Here is a 14517-nt window from a genome sequence, read left to right on the forward strand (position 1 = left end):
AACTATAAACAATCTCACATTTACTGAAGAGAGGAGAAACAACAAGAGAGATCAAAGCAAACAGTTCAGCATTATGTATTTCACAGCAATTCCTGTGTTTGCTGAAGCACAGTACATTAGGGAAAAGGGGCATGAGCTATTACTATAACTTGCATGTGTTGGACTTATCACCTGCTGCTATCCTCATATTTTCTTGTCTTTTTAAATATTCTTTTTTGCTGAGGAAGATGGAAGTAAAACTTTTGGGGTGGTTGCTTTATCAATATAGTCTTCTTGAAAGGCCTTCTAAAGAGCTCCAAACCAAAAGCACAGTATCCATTACATTTAGTTCTTTCTGCCTTCCAGACAGCACAGGTTAGTGCTCTGGCCTGTAACTTTTGTGGTATCAAGGAGAAGGCTTTGGTATCTTAGAGCTTAGTCATGTCTATGTGATAGATCAGAGAAATCATAGGCAAGTCAGTCTCTGAACAATGGATCACATCTAATTGACTTGCTCCAGCTGTCTTAATGATCAAAGTAACAGACAGTTGCCACTAGCCAGTCCTAGCTGATCCATCATTTCACATCTGTGTTGTCCTGCCCAGTTCTCTATCCCTGCCTTTCTTCCTTATCCAGACCCAAAGCTGACTAGACCCCTTTGACTGAGCCTTACCCAGTTCAAAGACCAGTCTTCATTCTACTTAAGAATTAACACCAGAAGACTCAGCAGCAGTCCACTCTCAGGCTAAACATCTTCTTACTTTGAATCCTATTTTAGATCACCTATTTTTGTCTTGCCCCTGAGACCAAGCCACACCTTACCCCTAATTACTTAAAGGGCTGGTCCTTTGTTCCTACCTCCAGGTAATCCCTTTCTCTGAAGTTTGCTCTGCACTGACTGACTTCCCCAAGTCCAATCCCTTGTGGGCCCAGGTGTGTATACTAGTTCCCAGTCCTCTCTCCCAGGGACGTAAACTAGAGATGCCTAACTTTCCTCCCTTTCAAACTTCTTCTGCCCTTCCCCACTTCTGATTGGGCCCACAGCCAAGGGGAGCACTACTAATTACCATGGGACACAGGCTATGACCATGGCTGATTAAACCGGAGATCAACACTTGACTCTAGAAAGGCCAATCCCCAGGCTAAGTTGAGACTATCAGCTTCCCTCTCCAAAATTTGAACTAGAAAGCAAAGAGACTGTGTGGAATTGACAATTGAGTCATAGTAATAGTGGGGTATCAGAATGCCCCATTTCCTGAGGATTGATGGTTTCCATCAGATCTGTGGCCTTAAAATTAATACTTCATTTTGGGGGCAAATCTGAGACAAACTTTGCTCCTGGCAAATCAAACTACGATGAGCTGGGAATCTGCCCTTTTCCTCTCACTGGTCCTTCCTGGCACTGACTCTCTGCATAGGTTTTACCTAGACACTGTTCTCTAAACTCAAGAGTATCTGACACCAGCACTGCTCACCCTGCTATCCAAGACTGGTTTGGCTTATCCCTTAAGACCAAGCACAGTCTTCGGTGCTGTGAACCAAGTACCCAAGTAGATTTGGCCAGCACTGGAGAAATTTAGGCCCACAAGGACCATTGTGCTGATCCAAACCATCCAGAATGCAAAGTTATAGTACCAGTGACCAATACTTGGGCCCCCAGAACATGACAGTAGTCCTATAAACAGGGAGAGCCATCTAGTTTCAAGAGGGAAAAGCCTTGTCTATACCTCTTTCTTTCTAAGTTGCAAACCCTGTCTAGTGGCTTAGCAGCCTCAGTATGGCCCAGATAGTTAGTCCCCACTCTGCACAACAGACCATCAAGTCTACTACCAGTATAGGATGCCTGGCAATTGAACACTAGCCAAGCTCTGGAGCCTTGCCCATTACTTTAAATAGCAAGTGTCCACCAGTGGTAACTAGCCTCAAAGATGGCCTCATCTCCTTATATTTGCACCCTTGTACACTGCCTTCCCACACTGATTAGGGCTGAGCAGTGTCACCAATAGGATATGTGGAAACAATAGTATGACTTCTGAGTTTGGTCATAAAGGACATTGAGGCTTTCTTGGATCATTTGTTCTGGGGGAAGCCAGAGGCCATATTATAAGAAAACTCAATAAGCCCTATGGAGCCGTCTATAAGGCAAACAATAAAGGATTCCTGCCAACAGCCAGTCCTAACTTGCCAGCTATGTGAATAAGTCACCTTGGAAGTAGATCCTTCAGCCCTGGTCAAGCCTCCAAATGCCTTTAGCCTCAACTGATATCTCAACTATAACCTCTTAAGAGACCTGAGCCAGAGTCACTTAGCTAAGTCAAATTCTTGACTCATATAACATGTGAGATAATGTTTATTGTTATTTTAGGTTGCTACATTTTGAGTTAATATTTTTGTGTAGTAATAGATAATGAATACACAACCCTCCATTCCAATTCACTAGGTTCCTCTATCTCCCCTTTACCTTCTTCCCCAGCAAAGCCATGCCACTACAGGCCAAGCTGGTGCCACTTATGCCCAAACATCCCCAAGGTGGAGTTTATCACTATAGGCCACAGCCCCTCAGCCTCTATAGCCAGAGGCAGGATTTCCTGCAGAAACACTTCACTGTTCTATCAGCACCTGCAGCAGAAGCTGCACATCCCTAATAGCCCTAGGAATGAGTCCTTCCAATTTTCTTTCTTTTAAGCATTTTCTTTCTGATTATAAAAGTGATACATTTATAAAAGTGATACAAAATTATAGGAGATTTGTAAAATTCAAAAATATATTTAAATGAAGCTTAAAAATCTATTATCTCATCACCCAAAAATAATGACTCAAAATTTTGATGTACCAATTGCAAAGATATCTTGCTATATTTTTTAACTTAACACTAGATTGTGAGCATTTTCCCATATCACAGGACACTCTAGGGATTTATGATTTTTAATGACTACATAGAATTACAATGTATAGATGTACCATGATTTGTTTAACTAAATTCTATTTTTAGATATATAGGCTATTTCCAAGTCTTTGCTTTCTGTAACAAATATTCATGCACATCAATCTTAGTCCATGACTCTAATTAATTCTATAGCTCATAAATCTGTTTGCATTTCATTTCTTTAGATCCTTAAGTTTCTTTGAAAAAATGGAAGCACTAACACATGCATAGAATTGAAAAGTTACAAAAGGTTATGCTGTGAAAGTGTACCCTTCTCCCACTGGAGCTCCCTGGTTCTTCCAGTTTCTTTCTTCAGAGGTAATAATTGTTACCTATCCTGGGTATTCATGCAGAACTTCTATGCATGTACAATCACATGGGTGTAGATCAGTGGTTCTCAAAATGTGGTCCGCAGACCTCTGGGGATCTTCAAGACCCTTTCAGGGAGTCCATAAGGTCAAAACTATTCTTATATTGAGGTCATTATTCTTATATTGAGGTCATTATTCTTATATTGAGGTCATTATTCACTTGCTTCACTTTTACTCTCTCATAAGTGTGCAACTGAGTTTTCCAGAGGCTGCATGACATGTGATGATATCATCATTTTAACAGCTAATGTAATGTGTGGTTGTATATTCTTGGGTTTTCTAGAATTTTCTAAGATAATACTTGATTGGGGTCCTCACTAACTTTTAAGAGCATAAAGGCCTCCTGAGACCAAAATGGTTGACATCTGTTGGTACAGACCTTAAAACACCCATGCACACAATTGGTAGCATGCTATACTTCAACTTTTTAAAAATGACAATATATCTTTGAAATTACTTCATCTCAGCACCTATAAAACAGCCGGTGTTTTTAAATAACTATATTTCATTCTGTTTTATGGTTGCTCCATATATACCCAATCAGCTTCTCTTGATGGAATTTAGGGTTTTTTTCTTCCAATCTTTGCTCATTATTACTATTATAAAACAACATTGTACAGCACAGCCTTGTATGCTCTTCATTTCATTCAAATGCAAGTACAGTAGTCCCCCATTATTCTTGGAGATTATGTTCTGAGACCCCCAGCGGATGCCTGAAATCACCGATAGTATCAATATGTATTGTTCTTTCCTATACATACATACCTATGATAAAGTTTAATTTATAAATTAGGCAGTATAGGAGATTAACAACAATAACTGACAATAAAACAGAACAACCGTAACAATATACCATAATAAAAGTTATGTGAATGTGGTGTGTGTCTCTCTCTCCTTCTCTCCCTCTTTTTTTTTTTCTCTCTCTCACAACCAATCTGATAACCAAGACAGCCACTATGTGACTAATAGGTGGGGAGAGTATACAGCGTAGATACACTAGACAAAGGGATAATTCATGTCCTAGAATGGGATGGGACAGCATGAGATTTCACCATTCTACACAGAATGACGTGCAACTTAAAACTTATGAACTGTTTATTTCTGGAATTTTCCATTTAATATTTTCAGACCACAGTCGATCATGGGTAACTGAAACTGTGGTAAGTAAACCTGCAGATCAGGGAGGAATATTACATATCTCTGTAGAAAATGCGTAATGGTAGAACTGCTGGCTAAAAGGGTATACACATTTAAAACAGATATTGCCAAATTGCCTTCCATTGAGAATATATCAATTTTTATACTCAAAATAGTTAAGAATGATTGCTTCCTCACATCTTCACCATCTCAGATTGCTATCAAATTTTTGGTCATTAATATCTGATAGTTAAAAACATGGCATCCCATTTGTACTTTTAAATTCTATTTCTACCATTAAGAGTAGAATCGAATATATTTTCCTATTTTAGAAAGTCTTTCATATCTTTTCTATAAAGTCTCTGCTTATGTATTTTGCCCACTTGTCTTCTGAGTTGTTGGTACTTTCTTATTCATTAGTAGGATTTCTTTACTAAGGAAATTAATACATCGTCTTTTTGCTTTTGATTATTTTATCTTAACCTACAAAATAAATTTTGCAAGTATCAAATAAATATCTCTTTAATGGCTTCTGGGTTATAAGCTCCCCCACTACACAGATACGATATTTTTTAAATTTATCTTATATTTTCTTCTGGTATTTTATGAGTTTTTAGGTTTTAATCTTTTTAATGTATTTGCATTTTTTTTTTTGGTAAATTATTAGATTAGAATCCAACTTTATTTTTTTATTTCCTATATGTGACTCGCTGAAAAAACTCAATACTTATTTCATTAAAATATCTTTTCTCCACTGATAAGAAATGCCACTTTTATTATAAAATAATGTTTTGCCTGTATTTGGTTCTCTTCTGGTTCCCCCATTCTATGCATGGATCCATCTATCTACCCCTCCTTAGGCATGTGATAGACAGAAAGTTGTTCCTTCTTCCCAACTATTCTTCCTTTACAGAATTTACCTATCCTCATTCTTTTATTCTGGCATATGAATTTTAGAACTGACTCAACTAGTTTTAAAAAAGTCCTGTTATTTTATTTATTGAGATCACTTAAAATTAACAAATTAACATAGGAAGATCTGCATCTTTATAATGCTGAGTCTTTCTACCCAAGAACGTAGAGACTCTTTTTGTTTTTTACCATGTTCTTAGTTACACTGAATAATTTCTTAATATAGTTCTTGCCTATTGTAATTTTTATTTCTATTGTTCCTTTTCCTATTATAAACAGGATTTTCTTCTTTCAAATGTAGTTTATAACTGGTTATTGGCATTATATATTGGGATCCTATTGATTTTTCTATATTCATTTTGTGTCCAGCTTTCTTAACCAGATATACTTATTGCTTACAACAGTTTTTCACTTAGTTCTCTTGGATTTTCCAAGTGTACAACTATGTCACCTATAAACAATGATAATTTTGCTTCATTCTCTCTTATTTTTATACTACCATTTCTTGTCTTATCAAATTTTATTGGCTAGGTCCCCAAAAACCAGAAGTAAATCACAGTGAGTGGCCTGTAGAGCTTCCTGAGAATGATTCTAATACCTCACCATTAAGCTTGATGTTGGGATTTGCCTTGACAAATACATCTTTTTTATTGAATTATAGCTCTTACATTTCCAAACTCCATGCTCCCATCAAGATTTCAGGTCCCCCAATCAATCACTGTGGCCCCCATCCTGCCCCTGCCAGACAATGTGTATGTTACATCTCAAATGGGAGGAATGAGTTTGTTGTCTAGAATTAGGTGGTAAATCTTAGCCTGAAGATCAGGATAAGATATTTTTAAACGTTTTTCTCTCAAGGGTATTACCAAAAAGGAAGCATTAAATAAATTTCAGTTAAGGGCACTGAGTAAGAAGTTACTATTGGGGCCTGACTAGTTTTCAAAGAATATTTAAGGAAAAGATACTGTGTCTGCGAAAGCTTCAAATTTAAACCTATTCATATACTACTGATCTATCTGAGCTCTGCCTCTCTACCCTGAGCTCCCTAAGTCCTTGCCTGTCTCCGATTCACAGAGCATATCTCAACCTGGGCCTCGGAGTCATTTCAGACACACTTCCTATCTTAACCCTAAACCAGCTAATGCCACCTGTGTGTAGGCTGTAAAACCAAACTTCACAGCAGTATTTCCCAATGAACATAAGAGTAGCCCGGGATGCTCGCTTAAAACTTTTGAATCCTGGGCTATAGAGACCTGCAAACCAACATCTAAAGAGAAGCACTGCCTTATACTTCACCACTATTAAAAGAGCTGCTGAAATTTCCCCAAGGGCTTAGAAGGTCCAATCTTTCTTCCTCAACTCTTCCATAATCAAGTTAAATCACCAGGCAGGCTATCCCTAGAACTACTTAAGTATGCTCTGACCACCCTAGAAAATAACAACACTATTTTTAAACTATTTTGACTCGGAGTCTCCAATGGTTCCCATGAATTTATGGGAAGATGGGAGACACATGCAAATCATCCCTAATTAGATTCTAACATTCTGAAGGGAGTGGGCAAAACATGTCTGTTAAACCCAGAACTTGATTAGGTAACTTAGAACCTCTTTAGAGAGATCAGCCTTAGCCAGGATGGGCCATGAGATCCTACGACAAGAACATCTTCAGATAGCATGTGCCCAAGGCTGGCTCTGAAACCCCCATATCCATGAAGTAAGTCTGTTTCTATCCCACAGTGTCTCAGAACTCCATGCCTGCTTCAAACTGCCTCAGATACTACATCTAACAGGAGCCAGGACAGCATGTGCTCTACCCCATGGTTGTCCCATCACTGATCTGCTGGCTCCCATTTTTGTGGGAGAAATTTGGTCTCCCTCTTCCCGCTTCTTTCTTTCCCCACAGCCTGCCGATGCTGAACAGGTCTCACACACAGCTTGCCTGAGTTATAGCCACAGGTAAGAACAAGCATCCCTGGAGACGAACAGCCATATTTACAAACTGTCCACTGCTCACATGTACAGAGTCGAGACCACTTTGGAAAGTGGCCTTCAAACGCTGAGGAGACACACAAGCAGCTCCTGTGGTTAGGGTCAAGGGTAGCGAGAAGCAGCAGAACTGTTGAATTGCTTTTAAATTGGTCTTTAAGCAAAAGCATAAAGGAGCTCAGCCCATTAAAGAACCCTCATTCAGAAGCTGTCCCACTAACGTGGCTCCCGGAGCCTTTGGGGACTCTGCTAATGAGCCCCCAGCACCACAGCCAGTTACTTCCCTGCAAGTCACATCACATCAAGACAAGTTTGCAGAGACACGAATGCGTGCCTGGCCCCATCAAGGGAGCCCATCTGGTGAGTTTAGCTTCAATCTCCAGCAGCAGGACATAATGAAAGAGGTTCCTCTGAGGAAAGCAAACATTTTTCTAGCCGTTCTCTCCGCCTTCTTCACAGCAGTGATTTTCAAAGCCTGGCGAATGCAAGAGGTCTCCCTTTCTTCCAGGGAATGACGAGCTGTTCTGTAGACTTTAATCCTGACATGGGACTATGGGCTACTTAGTAACAACTTAAACTGAGTTATCGAGGTTATTAAATGTTGGCATTCATAAACTAAAAATAGCTCATTATTAGAGTTTGCAGAGGAGTTTAATTCAGTATTCACTAAAAAAGTAAGGATGCCTTGCAAAGCCTGGCCACCTTTTCCAGCTTCTGCTTACTGAGCATGCAATTCCTTATAGGTAGTTGTACTCCAACAATTTTGAGGAAATTGGCTTTCTTATCAGCAAGGTCTTCAGTGTTATTGTGAGCTGCACTCATAATGTGAATAATACTCCATATGATTTCTTCCTAACAACAAGATTACCACAACTATTTTGAGCTGGTGAGGTTTTCAAGAGCTGTTACTTTGGATTTTTTTACATATAAACTGCTGTTCATTTAGCTTCATTATTTTCAAGAACACTACCAATTATTTGGTTAACCCTACAGTGTGTAGTGATACATAGTTGCATTGACAGTATTTCAAGCCTCTAATTTTTCCAATAATTAATGTTTAATATTAATCATCTATATCCCTAATTTGCTTTTATAATTTGCTTTTAATTTGTAATGTGCTGCCTGTGATTTTGTGCCATTGGAATAACTTGAACTTTCTGTCAAAGAAAATATAACAAAATCACTGGATGGTTTTAAGAGCACAGGGCACTGTTTTAGCATATACAGACTTGCATATGCCCACTTTCTTCCTTAACAACGTGAACAATATGCAATATGTACTTCTTACTAGCACAACGTTTATCATAATTTGTTGATTTTGTTTTTCTACAATTTTTTTTTACCTTCACCAACTCCTATCCATCACTGTGAAGAGAGAATGGCTGAATTATGAGTCTTTTGACTCATGCAAGTAGAATACAGTCAAAAATATTTCAGGGCTATGGTGTTGGGAGCAATACTGCAAGGGAGGCACATGGATGGGGGTCCGGGCTCCCCACACCACTTCAGTAAAGCATGACAGCATGCCTCAAATCTGAGCACACACTGAGTTCTTATGTTTACAGAAAGAATCCTGCCAAAAAAAAAAGTCTGAAATCTCTGCATTACACTTATCTATTTATTCAAATACCACAGCAATTTAAAACAATGTTAGGAAAACCCAGAAAGAAAACACTACCTTGTTTGTTACAGGAGTTGCTTTACTTTAAGAAAAGGAACATAGAAATGAAGTCAAAGCAATGAAAAAAAAAAAGATAGAAGAAGGTTTAATTCAGCTCAATTTAAGCTAGCAAAGCACCCAGCTGGATGTGGGAGTGGATAGAGTGAGAATGATGCCGAAAATGAATGAGATCCTAGACTTTTTGGTCCACAGGAACAATGAGGTATTCAAAACTGACTATGATACAGAAAAGAGATGCAAAAGACATTGAGGGAAGCAGGGGTTGTCCAAAGGAGAGGAGATCACCTTCATTGTGAGTGATTAGGAAGAAAGCTTCTCCCTCAACCTGGGTTGGCATGACTCATTCAGTCATTCAACAGAAATTATCACAAGAAATTATGGCAAGGCACTGGGCAATCCAAGGAAAGAATACCAAGAGCCAGGGATTCCCTTGTTCAGTTTGACACCAAGTGAAGTGATTTAAGACAAGCATGAATCAAACTTGATTGTGCATACAAATTACCTGTTGGGGGGATGTGCGTCTTATTTAAAAACAGATTCTGATTCAGCAGGTCTGGGTTGGCCTGAGATCTTGCATTTCTAAAAAGCCTCCAGGTAATGCCAATAATGCTGGTCAGATATTTTGAGTAGTAAAGATCTAATACACCAGTGCCACACTCAGTGTTAGTAAAACATAATAAGGCATTAACTCTGTGACAAATACTGCTGCTTGCCTACCCAATATCCATTCCATCCATATCTTTTCATTATACAATAAGAGTCCCAGTTTTGCTTGGCAGGGTAATTTGCTCAGTCTCCATTGTTTTGGGAGTAGGGGTAACATAATTCCGACAGAAGAGGTGCAGGCAAAACTTTCTGAAGAAGGCATCCCTTCCTGTTTAAAATGGCAAAACCTCTGGTGGAGAAGGTTTGATCTCTCTCTTGGTTTTCGGTGTTTTCTCCTTTTTCCCGTCTAAAATATGGATCTAATATCTGGAGGGGCAGCAAGTCTCTTGCTACCATGACACTGATAATCACAGACTTGAGTGGTGGAGCTGAAAGAAGCAGCCTGGGTCCTTCATGCCTCGTGGATTGTGCCTAGCTGCTGTTACCTGGTGTCTAGCTTTAGGTTTCCCCAGAAGCAGCACTGAGACAAGAATTCAACTATAGTTTATTTAGGAATTTACTAGGAAACACAAGTGGGGGGCAGACAGGAAGTGACACAGAGAAGAGGTGTGTGTCATCAAGCCAGTTACCACAGTGTGAAACTGGAGCTTAGTCCTAATGGAGAAGTCTGGGGGACTATAGAACAGATAATGGAATTATCCCACCAAGATGAGAAGAGGCCGAGGTATGCATCCAAGAAATCCCATCCATCCTTGAAAAAGGGCTGCTTCTGTAGGGCATTAATTATCCAGCACACTCTGGCTTGCCCTGTACATAGGCCATATGTGCTCCTGCAGCCAGAAAAAGCCCTAGGACCAAATTGGGGATACTTTCAGTAAAAACTTTGTAGACAGGCATGGTGGGGTACTAAGAGCATCTGCTATACCTGGTAAAACTCAATTCAGATTCTGTTACCCCAACACAATTCCAAATGAAAACCAGCTTAGGAATATTTTGATTTTAAAAGAGCTTCTCACCACTATTCATACAAACAAGAGGGTAATATTTAACACTATGCTCTATATCTGTAAAAGGCAAAATCCAAGGCAATATATTTACAAGCAAGAAGGTTTTTCTAGCAAACTTTAAAACACACCTATAGACAACAATCTATTCTGCCAATGGGAGCAGCCAGCAGGCCTCTCCACAATGTGAGGATTTTGATGTAACACCCAGAGCTTATAAATACGTTATTCACGCAGAATATTTTCCCACTTAGTCTAGATTTTATTTTCTCAGTTCTTGGGCAAATCAAAGAGACTTTCGATGAGTTCAAGAAAAAGCATTCTCCAGGTAGAGAAAGCTCCCGTCCTTCTTAATGATTAACATCATTATGAATGACCTAGAAGATGAAATAAGAAAAAGTTACTCAGAAAGGCACAAGGTACCAACCCGAGACAAGATAGAAATGTGAAGAAAGATTAAAAGAATGAATTCATAAAGTTCTTGAATATGGATATGGGAAGTGAGTACACCGAGATCATCTTTTACCCCTGTCTGAGCCCTTCTGCTGATCTTGGCGGAATGAAAGCAGAGCGGAGAGGAGAAGGACCCCAGTCTCAGACTCCACTCCACTGCCCATCACCACACTCTGCAGTGCCTGGCCACAACTGAGGTAACACACACTAGGGATTAAGCAAGCCAGCTTGAATTCCAAAGGTCAATGATTTCAAAGACAAACTCAGCAGAAAAAGCAACCATTACTGAGAGGCACAGAGTAGCGGCAGTTGCAAAGATACAGCAAACTCCCCTCAGCTAACCCAAGCAATGACCTTCGGGCAGGCAGGGCCTGAGTCCCACCAGAACAGAAAAACAATAAGCCCAGGGTCATGAAGGGAAAGAGGAACGACTTTCTTTTTCAAGAATTTTGGGAACTTTTCAGTCTCAAATATTTCCAAATCAGGTTTCAACGTAGCCAAATGGTATTCAACTAAGCAAATACTTTTGCAGTATAAGAATAAACACTTTGTTGTCTTTGTGTTGTATAAATTGCAATAATGAGATTGTCCTTCTCGAATCCCCAATGAGATCTCCCTCAAGTGCTCTTCATCAGTTTTTTCTTAGGTGTTTGTTGATCAGTTACTTTACCTTTTTGAGTCTCAATTTCCTTATCTATAACATGAGATACATCCACCCTTTCCATCTCTTGCCAAAGTCAAAACAGAAAAAGTATCATAGATGAGAAATGGCTTAGAAATTGGAAATAAATGTAACATACTATTATTATTAATATTACTACTGTTCCCTAAGCAGTTATGAATTTGGTGTTTATACAGTATCATTGTTTATTCATTAGTGTGACCTTGAGGATGAAATGAGATGGTATGTATGTAGACTTAGCACAGGCCCTAGCACATAATATATATATTCTGCATGTGCTAGCTATTGTTATCATTATCAACATCACCATCATCACCACCATTCTCATCATTACCATTACTATCCTGATCATTACCACCATAGTCTTCATCATTATCATGTGTTGTTCATTTTAAGTTACATGTGCCCCAAATTCATGAACATGCTTTTCCTTTGATTCATGGGCATTTGGCTGTTTATGCTTCATTTTTGAGCCCATCTCTGAACCACCAACTGGCATTAGAAAAGTGAATAGTAAGGTTCTCCTCCAAAAGATGAGGAATGAATAAATGTAAGATTACTTTGAAAACCAAATAATATTCCCTCTGTATTGTTTTGCTTTTTCCTAATTTTCATTTTTGTCAACACTCACACAGGTGGTGTCACCACCAAACCTGGGGAAATGGATATCCACAGGCTGAACTTCAACCAAACATGACAAAGCAGATTTTTCGTTAGCTCTGGAGCTAGTCAAAGGTAGTTAACCCACCTGTGGACGAATCTGGCGCATCCCACCCATCTCCCTTCCAAGAACTCATAACCTCATAAAATATAGAAAGCTCTTAGCAATCTAGTCTACGTTTTCAGTTAACAAATAGGGAAACTGGGGCACAGAAAAATAAAGGACTTGCAAATTTCTAAGAAAAATAAAGGCTTCACAGAAAAATAAAGGCTTCACAGAAAAATAAAGGCTTCATCTGATGAAAGCTTAAGTCCAGGTTGGAAACCACAGGATGGGAGTGAGGGTTCCCCAAATCTTGAGTATAAAAGCCTAAAAAAAAAATGGAGTAGGAATTTCCACCCAAGCCCTGAGAATGACAGCATTCACCAGGGACTGATGATTAGGAGAAATAGAAGAAACAGGCCCTTAACAAAAAGGAATTTCCATGTGTTTGTCCCATGACTTACATGTGCCTTATAAAAAATAAATCTTAAAAATGAAATCCTTTTATTCTGATCCAAATATCCAGATTACATGAGAGATTAGATTTCCTATTCATTGGTATCCCTTGAGAAGAAGCATAGCTTCCCTTTGTGAGGATAAAGAAGGTATTTTAGTCAGAAAACAGCGTGCGCAGTGGCACAGAGGCAAGAAACAGCAATGATGGTTGGAGAATGAGCTATGTGTCAAGGAGCATCTGCAAGAAAGGTCTAGAAGAGGAGGCAAGGGCTGGATCTCGGAGGGCTCTGAACACTAGATGGGATCCTTTGGACTTCATCACAATAGATCTTCACAATAACTCTCTGATGTACAATCAAACCTCATTATTCGCAGATTTGATATTTACAAATTCTCCTACTCACTAAAACTTATTTGTAACCCCAAAATCAATTCTTGCAGCACTTTCACTGTCATCCATAGACATGCATGGAGCAGCGAAGATTTCTGCGCGCATCCCCTCTGAGGTCAAACAGGGTGATGCCCTGCTCACTGGCTTCAGCTCTCATACTGTAAACCAGTGCCTTTTTTGCCGTCTATTTAGTGCCACGTTTTTCTCATTTTCATGCTTTGCATTGGTGATTTTACTGTTTATAATAGTCCCCAAGCCTAGTGCTGGAGTCCTGTACAGCAAGAAGGCTATGATGTGCCTTACAGTGAAAATTCATGTGTTAGATTAGCTCCATTCAGGCGTGGGCTTCAGTGCTGTTGGCCCCCAGTTCAATGTTAATGAATCAGCAATATATATTAAATAAGACGTATTTAACCAGAAATTCACATAAAACAAGATTACGTATTGATAGGTTGATTAAACTGCTATGGCTAGAGGTTCACAGGAACCTAAATCTGTATTTTCCCTAGGAGCACTGGTTTGGGATTCATTAATTCAGTATTCCTGGTAACCTTATAGAACATAACTACCATGAATAAAGAAAATCCACTGTATTTGGAATGGCTTTGATTTATTTTACTTTTAAATTTCCATTTCACAAATGGAGAATCAAAGTCTCACAAGGCTCCATATCTAGTAAGTGATGGAGTCAGGATTTGAACCCAAATGGTCTGACTTCTGCTTCCATCATATTTCTACTCTGAAATGCTGCAGATGCTAAAATTGCAGAAATACCAGTTTCCTGCTGGCCAGATATTAGAAATCTGCATTCAGCCACTCCACGAGACTGAATGGTAATTCAGTGCAATTCTACAAGGATTCCTAGCTGGCTCTTGACTGGAGGGAATGACAGATCAAGACTTAGACTCCTACCTGGCTCCACCTGAGCTGGACTTTACAAGGACTCAGTGGATCAGTAGCCTCTTATGGCAGGGATCCCCAACCCCAGGCTGCAGACCGGTACCAGTCTGTGGCCTGTTAAGAACTGGGCTACACAGCAGGAGGTGAATGGCAGGCAAGTAAGCAAAGCTTCATCTGTATTTGCAGCTGCTCCCCAGCACTAGGATCACTGCCTCAGCTCCACCTCAGATCATCAGGCATTAGATTCTCATAGGAACATCAGCCCCTCATACCAAAAATGTTGGGGACCGCTATCTCATAGGATCCACAGTGAGCTGCTGGAAGCCCCCG

This window comes from Pteropus vampyrus, unplaced genomic scaffold (genome assembly GCF_000151845.1).
Source record: "Pteropus vampyrus isolate Shadow unplaced genomic scaffold, Pvam_2.0 Scaffold173, whole genome shotgun sequence".
Classification (NCBI taxonomy): Eukaryota; Metazoa; Chordata; class Mammalia; order Chiroptera; family Pteropodidae; genus Pteropus; species Pteropus vampyrus.